Source organism: Coenobita brevimanus, chromosome 110, assembly GCF_032717465.1.
Source record: "Coenobita brevimanus isolate Jiangsu-jjx chromosome 110, ASM3271746v2, whole genome shotgun sequence".
Taxonomy (NCBI): domain Eukaryota; kingdom Metazoa; phylum Arthropoda; class Malacostraca; order Decapoda; family Coenobitidae; genus Coenobita; species Coenobita brevimanus.
Genome location: NC_137063.1, coordinates 49,841,523 through 49,850,447, shown reverse-complemented (window position 1 = coordinate 49,850,447; position 8,925 = coordinate 49,841,523). Strand labels below are relative to the sequence as shown.

The 8,925-nt window shown below is 41.9% G+C and overlaps 1 protein-coding gene across 1 annotated transcript in view; it reads right to left on the bottom strand.

Moving 5' to 3' along the window:
* Positions 1–8,925, bottom strand: part of LOC145417584 (uncharacterized) — a 117,209-nt gene that overhangs the window by 76,138 nt on the left and 32,146 nt on the right. The window lies entirely within an intron of this gene.

The window sequence follows — 8,925 nt, the reverse complement described above, 5'->3', positions numbered from 1 at the left end:
GGAAGAGATTTATGGAAGTGTGTGTGTGTGTGTGTGTGTGTGTGTGTGTGTGTGTGTGTGTCTAACTTGAATAATTTATTCGGTAGAGCAGTAGAGCCTGAGTAGAAGAAAGCCAGATCAGTGATGAAAGAGGGCCAGAGGCTAGGGGAGTGAAGAGAGGAAATGAAAACGGCGAACAGAAAGGGGTGTAAAGGTCAGGAATGTGAGAGGCAGCAGTGTGTGGCGTAGTGTAGGGGATGTGTGTGTAAAACTGGGTATGCTTTTGGTGCAGAGGCGAGGAGATAGTAAAAAAAACGAGGATTAAAAGGAAAAGCACATGGCTAGGGAGAAGCGATCTAGAAGATGTTGAAAAGTTCCGGGAGAAGTTGTGTGAAAGTGAATAGTAGGTTTTGGAACGAGAAGGAGGTTGATAAAGACTTGAAAGATTTAACGATGGAATATGAAGACAAAACGATGTGAAAGAAGTGTGAACATTGAAATTATTAAAGAAGAGAGGGAGTGATACTGGGCGGTAGGAACATAATGGAGGAACGGAAAACGTGGATGGATAGAACACGATGTGGGAGAGGTCAGAACGTACGTGCAGTAAGGATGCAAGGAAAGGGTGTGTGTGAATGGGAAATTAGATTGAGGAGTGAGAGAGGCGCGCAAGGAAAGGAAATTGCTCGAGGAGAGGAGATGATGCGAGTGAGAAGAGGAGATGATGCGAGTGAGGAGAGGAAACGCGAAAGCTGGAAAGAGAAAAAGGTATGAGGAGGTGTGGGGAAAGAGGAGAATAAAAGAAAATGTGGACGATGGGAGAAATGGTGGTTGAGTGAGACTTAACCCTTTCAGGTCGGGGACGGTATTTCTATATTTTTTTTCTTACTGGGTCCCGGCGATTATAGTTTACTTACGAGAGATTTATTATTTATTTATGCTTATTGTTTGCTGGAGGGGTATGATTTAACCTTCATTAGCCTGGTCACTTCTAAGGTGTTCATTGTGTGTGATGTGGTCTGGTGTGGTTTAGTATAGTGTGGTGTGGCGTGGTGTGGTGTAATATGGTATGGTCTAGTTTGATGTGGTGCGGTGAGGTGTGATGTGTTATGGTTTGGTGTGATGAGGTGTGGTGTGGTGTGGTGGATAGTGTGCTTGGGTGAAGGTGGGGAAGGAGATGAGAATGATGGAGTGCAGTGTTGGGTTTCATGGCGGTGTTGTGGTGGAGTGGAAGGAGGAGGGAGGAATAAAGGCAGGAGAAATGCAGACAAAATCTAATATCAAGGAGTGAAGGAGAGAGTGTGTGTGACTGGCAAAGAAAGCACCCGAAAATGTTGTGAATCTTGCCATCAGTTCAGAAGGAAGGAGGGTGAATGAGGAAGAGTTGGACGACGAGGACCTGGAGAAAATGAAATATGAGATTCGTGCTTATCGATTGAACGTGGGAAAATGAGGTAGGATTTCTTTAATTTTCGTTTTTTTTTATCACAGTCTCTCTCAAGATTACGAACAGCAATAGTGGATCTTGCATACACGTACCATATTGACCCTCTCAGTTCTGGTGGTCTTTTTTCAATTATATTCAAGTAATTTTTCAGCTAGAGACTTTTCGATCTGCAGAGGCTGGGTAGAGCTTCCATTAATGCCCTACATATATTCAGGACTCTAAGCTAAATAAATAGACAGTAGCAGGCATAAAACGAAAATTGTGTAATCGTAGTGAAGAGGTTTAGCTATTAGATAATCAAGGAAAAGGGGGAAACAAACCTTGTCCTAAAATCCGACTGGCCTGAGACAGACTGAGAACAAGTTTTTAATGTTTCAAAATGAAGGATAAAAGCATGAACAGTCCAAAAAAAAGTCTGACTTTAGCAAGGTGTGTTGACATGCACGTGGTAGATTTATACACGGGATGGTGTAGTGAATTCGGTATACGATCATCCTTCCAGCGTGAGAAATTTAAGGCAGTGGTATGTCTGGGGTGAGAGAAGAGGAAGAGGGATGTGTGTGTGTAGGTGGGTTGAATTATGGCCAGTGGGTATGAACTAAAGAAAGATGAATGAGTGCTACGGGATAAGAGGGTTGAGAATATGAAATAGTGCGCTTGAGGGGAGAGGGGAAGGCGGGAATACAAAGCAAAAACTGCTTATGGAGGCATAATGAAATGAAAAAGTACGTATTAAAAAGCAACGTATATGAACAGGGTAAATTTACCAATTCAATAGATGACTCATTTTTTCCTTCTAATCGGTCTGTTATCTGGTCATTCTATTTAACCTAGAATGGAATCTTTATCGGTAGGTAGGCAAATGAAGACTATATCGAACCCAGCCAACTAGAAAATCTCTCCAAAGCTAAAATCGTTTGGAGTTCTTAGAAAAACATAGATTCTGAGGATATGTTGATAATGAGTATATGTGTGAGCGCTCCTTTGTTTTTTTATCATGAAGGACTGAAGTGCACTAGGTATCCTGCGTGATGTATGAGAGAGTAAGGGTTGTGTTGAGTGAAGGAGCGAGAAAGATGAATGTGTGTGTGTGTGTGTGTAGGTGGGGTGAATTATGGGGTACTGAGCATAAACTTAAGAATGATGAATGAAGCTGAAAGACTAAGAAGGAAACGAATTTGGAAAAACTATTTTGTGTGTGTGTGTGTGTGTGTGTGTGTGTGTGTGTGTGTGTGTGTGTGTAATAAAAAGAAATATCTAATATCCACAGAGAAGTAAATGAGTTTGAGGAGATAAGACAAGTTAAGAAAAAGTCTGAAACAAAGTGAGAGTGAGGGCGAAAAGAAGAAGGATAAACCGATTAGCCAAAGTTCGTGAGGAGGGAGAGAATGAAAAGATTAAGCAAGAGGGCAGAGGCAGAGGAAGGGAAGTAGAGAGGGACTGTATGGAAGGAAGGTAGTATGGTTTGGGATGTGAGGAGGAGTATATTTGAATGTGTTCTGTATTGTGTATGGTGTAAAGTATGATTATATGAGGTAGGGGAAGGGAAGGGAAGGGAAGGGAAGGGAAGGGAAAGGAAGGGAAGGGAAGTGGGAGTTTAAATGGAAGCGCAATTGTATGTTTTTGATTATGAGGTGGAGTGTACATGGTTTGGAAGGTTTGCTGTATTGTACATGGTGTAAAATGTAATTATATGAGGAAGGAAAGGGAAAGGAAGGGAAGCTAGAGTGGGATTAGAAGGAGTGCTGTGTGGTTTGGGATGTGAGGTAAAGAATACAGAGTTTGGAAGGTATAGTGTCCTTTGGATGGTGTGGAGCTGGGTGTAATATGGGGAAGGGGATGTAGCATAATGTGAAATGCGAAGGCTGTGTAGAGCATACTATTATTTTGGGGAGGGAAAACTATATTTTGAACGTGGAAAATATAGAGCTTTGTGTATGAAGTGGATTGGTGTATATAATGATGAAAGGGAAAGCTGTTTTTTATGGAATGGGAAAGTGGAATATAGAAAATATAGCGTAGGATGTAGAAGGGAAATATAATACGATGTAGGATAGGGCAGCATATGGCGTGGAGTATTATGAGTATAATATGTGGCACAGAAGAGGTTATGTATGACATAAGAAGAGGAGATGGTGAATAAATTCGGGGGAGGTGAAGTATGGTGTGGAAAATGCAGAATAAGTAGATACGGTGTGGAAGAGAAGAATGTACGGTGTGAAATGTGGAGTATTATGAAGCACAGTAGCGTGGTTAGTACGATAAATGCCTTCGAAGCAGAGTATCACCGTGAGGCATATGGCACAGAATCAAGGTACACTAAGAAGGAGTGCGGTATGTGGTGTGAAGCATAATATAAATAATTCCTACAATAATGTGAAAGTTGAGATGGAGTTCTCAAACTTTTGATATGTAACGCACTAACGCACTAGACTTAGAGAGAGAGAGAGAGAGAGAGAGGAATGTGTGAGTGTGGGAGGGGGCGCCGCACGAGGTTGTAACTCTATGCATGTGTACACAGACAGAACGAGAAGTGACAGTTAGCGTCTGTGTGTGTGTGTGTGTGTGTGTGTGTGTGTGTGTGTGTAATTAACCGGGTCGGTCAGGATCACCTGATGGTCGTGATCGTCAGCTTTTACCCTCCCGGAAGGGAGCTGAGAGCTCATATAGTCCTATCTAAGGGCAAGGCTGTGACCTTCACACACGCACACACCCGTCCCCTTGCTCAAGGGGGACAGTAACCACCCACTTCGTCAGTGAAACTTTTCGCAACCTGAGCGAGGCGCGAACTCCCGTCTACCAGATGGCAAGCGAGAACGTTACCACTGCACCAGCGAGCGGTGTGTGTGTGTGTGTGTGTGTGTGTGTGTGTGTGTGTGTGTGTGTGTGTGTGTGTGTGTGTGTGTGTGTGTGTGTGTGTGTGTGTGTGTGTGTGTGTGTGTGTGTGTGTGTGTGCGCGCGCACCCTTGCGTGGAGTTGCGGTAAGTGTCTAGGGTACGAATGTGATGGTGATGTGTATGTGTGTGTGTGTGTGTGTGTGTGTGTGTGTGTGTGTGTGTGTGTGTGTGTGTGTGTGTGTGTGTGTCATTCTTATTGTGGTTGGGAACCATTGTGTATGTCTGTACTACATCATCACACACCCCCACACACAAACTCTCCCCACACACACACACGTCAGCATGAGGGTAATCTTAGCTATATCTTCGTGCCAAACCAAAAAGATTCCACATACCATTAAAATTCTAGTTTTCACGTCTTCAGGAGTTCAGTCAACGCTGTGTATAAATAAGATGTTTCTTTCAATTAAAAAGAAGTTAGGCTATTTGCTTTTAGTGGTTTATTTAATTATATTGCGTGTATTATGTGGAACCATTTCTCTCTCTCTCTCTCTCTCTCTCTCTCTCTCTCTCTCTCTCTCTCTCTCTCTCGGAATATAAAGCCAGCAGCATAACTAAAGACTGCTCGTGATCCACTCTGCTCCAATATTTTATCCTTCCGCCTCATTCTCAGTCTTCCCTTCCTCGTTTCCCCATAAAACCACACTTTATATACACTGCCTCAGCCATCATCCCTCCACGCGTCCCACATTTCTAAACCGCCTTAGCAGTTTGTAAGGCGGACACAATACCTTGGCACATCTTCCTCTCATACCCATCATCATCATCATCATCACCATCATCACGGTCATTACGTTATTCCCAGTAATATAAATGCGATAGCCAGGATTCACCAACCTATTGACAGATATATATACAGGTTCCCAGGACAGAAAACTAGCTTGTGATCTCCGTGTTCATTCTGAAGGTCAAAGGTCAATAATACTAACACTTTCTCTTTTCCCAGCAGTATCATTTTATTTCACTAATCCTTTGGTGATATTATTATTTTTTTGCCAACGACCTAATTCTTTCCTACATTTCTCTCTCTCTCTCTCTCTCTCTCTCTCTCTCTCTCTCTCTCTCTCTCTCACGACCATAAAAAATTCCCGTCATCTGCTCCTTCACATTTCTTGGCAAGCTTCTGTAATTCCCTCGCCAGAGAGAGCCAGGATCCTTGTAATTTGCGGTGAACCCAAGAGAAGCTTACATTTCTGTACTCTGTATCTCTATCCCTTGTATTTCTGTAGGTTTTCTTGGTATTTCTTGTATTTCTCTGCCTTTGTTAACCCGGGGAAAAAATACAGACCCGCTTGTTTACATCTTATGGGGGAAGGCTTCTGTATGCACGTGAAGTTCTGGAGTCTGTTTGCAGACGAGAATAGCGCTTGTGTGTGTGTGTGTGTGTGTGTGTGTGTGTGTGTGTGTGTGTGTGTGTGAGAGAGAGAGAGAGAGAGAGAGAGAGGCATAGAATCAATGAAACCTCTAGCAACGAGAGAAAACTGTTTTTAGTTTTCTTGTAACCAGTCTTCAGGTTGAATAAAAAATTAAAATATTGTATATAATTGTGTAGATTCTGTTGCTAGAAGAAAAAATCATATTCAGTGTGAGTATGCTAAAATGGAGCAAAGCAATCACCTTAAAACTAGCAAAAAATATGTGTTTTTGAGAGGCGTGGGCAATTTACCGAGTGACAAAGGTGGAATTTTATCAGAAATGTGTTTACTGTAGACGTCAAGGGGTGTAGCAGAGAGGCAAAAGAGGAAGTAGATATATAATAATGCATGGATACAAATGACTGTCTCCATGTAGGTATTTCGACCCCAGGAAGCATGAGTATGACAGAGGGATGTGGACAAAAAGTTACATGTCGTCACCGTCTACCTCTTTTCCTCCCTCCAGTTTTCTTCTCTCCATCCTTCCTTCCATTTTCCTCAACTTTCGGAAAATACAGAAAAAGTAGCCCTGGATCTCTACCATACATGACAAAAACAGATGGGAAAGAAGTAGCAATGGAAACAGAAAATGAGGCATAGAACTTAGGGGGGACAAAAGGAAAAATGGGCAAATACTGACACGTATCAACCACACTAGTCAATGACATAGATAATTAGTTTTTGCTACGTTCTGTTTTTTCGCCTAGCATCATAACCCCAATTTAATCCCTTTACATAACAGGACAGAAATATTGTCACCAATTGGATCCTTTGACCACAATCTCATCAGAGCTTCATAAGTTAGCCCCCCAGACCTCCCCGTTCTGAACCTGTCAGGGTGACCCGATGGCACTTTGATAGGGCAAACTGGGATGGATTGAGAAATTATTTGGCTGACATTCCTTGGCAGTCGTTCTTCTCTGGTGAGGTCAATTCTACCCAGTCCCACATTAATGACTTAATACCAACTGGTATGGATTTATTCATATCAAGTCAACAGTTCACTAAAAGATCGAACTCTCCAAAATGGTTTGGTAGCAACTGTGCCAGAGCAACGGCCCAAAAGTCATTAGCATATAACTCTTACTTAAATCCAAGAACATCTGAATCACTCTGTCAACTTAAAATTGCTAGAAACCATGCAGAAGCTGTAATAAATCTCGCTAAATTAAATTTTCTTCAAAATCAAGCACCAAAACTACTTAACCCTAATGACAATAGAATATTCTGGTCAACTCTCAATTCTTTCAAAAATAACTTTAACAAGTCATCATCCATTCCACCACCAAAATATTCAGATGGCAACATTACAAATGACCCGCGTTGGAAAGCGAATATCTTTGTCAGTACACAGTATTTGCCATAAATCTACCATGGAGGAAATCAGCCAGAACGTCCCAGTACTAGAACTTGACTCTCCCGAAACTGTTCCACTTAAAATACAGACAAGATACGTAAAATCCATCCTAGACAATTTACCAACCAACAAAGTTCCAGGCCCAGATGGAATTCCTCCAGTTGTTTTGAAAAAGTGTTCTCCAGAACTTGCCTCTGTTCTAGCTAAATTATTCAGACTATGCATGCGTATCCATCCATCCATCCATCCAATATTGTACCAATACGTCCGAAATCGAACCCGAGACTCTTAGGTGAGAGCCAGCCAGCATACCATTTGGATGATTTTTCCTGTGTAAAGTATAGGTTTCTTTCTTCATTCTGACTTGCCGTAAGTGCTTGGAAGGGATTGAAAGCATCTACTTGCCCGAGTGCCAGGCGGTTATCTCATCCTCTTCAGGCCCACAGTGGGGATGGAGGGACATTGGTTACAATATCGTGACAATGTGAGATAACTTTTACCTGGTCGTGGTGTAAAGGTATGCCTGGCTCCCACCTGTCCAGGGTTCGATTCCCGGCATATTGGTAATATATTGGATGATTTCTCCTGCGTAAAGTACAGGGTACAGGTTTCTTTCTTCATTCTATGCATACGTACTTCTTCATTCCCTAATTCATGGAAAGAAGCCAATATCCACCCAATTCCAATGAAAGGAAGTTCCTCTGATCCCTCTGATTCCAGATCAATAGCTGTCACATCTTCTCTTGGTAAAGTATTTGAAATTTTAATGAATATGCACATAGTTAAACATCTTGAATCCAACAACTTAATTAGTGATAGACAATATGGTTATCGCCACGAAAGATCCACCATTGACATAATCTCCTGACTCATACCATCCATCAGTCAATTGACCAACATGGAGAAACTCATGCAATAGCCCTTGATATTTCTAAGCTTTTCACAGAGTGTGGCACCATTCCCTGCTGTCCAAACTTCCTTGCTATGGACTAACGTCTTTTGTTCCTCTGCTTTCCTCATATCTCAGCGACAGAAAAAATAAGAGTAAAAGTAGATGACGTATATTCCAGTTTCCACTCAATTAACGCCGGCGTGCCACAGGGATCAGTTCTGGCACCAACCCTGTTCCTGGTTCATATTAATGAGCTCTTATCTGTCACCCACAATCCCATCCATGCATATGCAGATGACTCAACACTTCACAGTTCATTCACACTCAAACACCCATTTACAAAGTCTAATATCTCTAACTCTCAACTCAGCACAGCCATCTCCATAAATCAAGACTTATCTACGATCAGTGAATGGGGACAAAATACCCTTGTCTCATTTAATGCCAGTAAAACCAAATATATACAATTTCCTAATAGATAGATATTGCCAGATTCGTGTATTACCTTCAGTGCTACTAATATTCCCATCCCCAAAAGTATTGAAATTCTCGGTGTCTTACTTAACAATGCCCTCATCTGGACCTCTCATGTCAGATCACTTGCTAAAGCCGCCTCAAAGAAACTTGGATCATTGTACAGAGTCCGTAACTTCTTCACTGACGAGGAGTTAGCTATAATTTATAAGAGTCACGTGCGCCCTCAGCTTGAATATTGCTCACCCTTGTGGAATGGTTGTGGAGAGGTTGCATTAAAACAACTAGACAAAATTCAGAACAATGCTGTTGGAATTATTAATAACCCTGCTGTTATAAATAAACTACCTCCCCTACAAGTAAGAAGGAATGTTGCCTTCCTTGCATTGTTTTACAGATATTCATTTTTCATTCATTGCCAGACACCATGTATCCCAAACGGGGTGGACAAGGGCTCAGAGTTA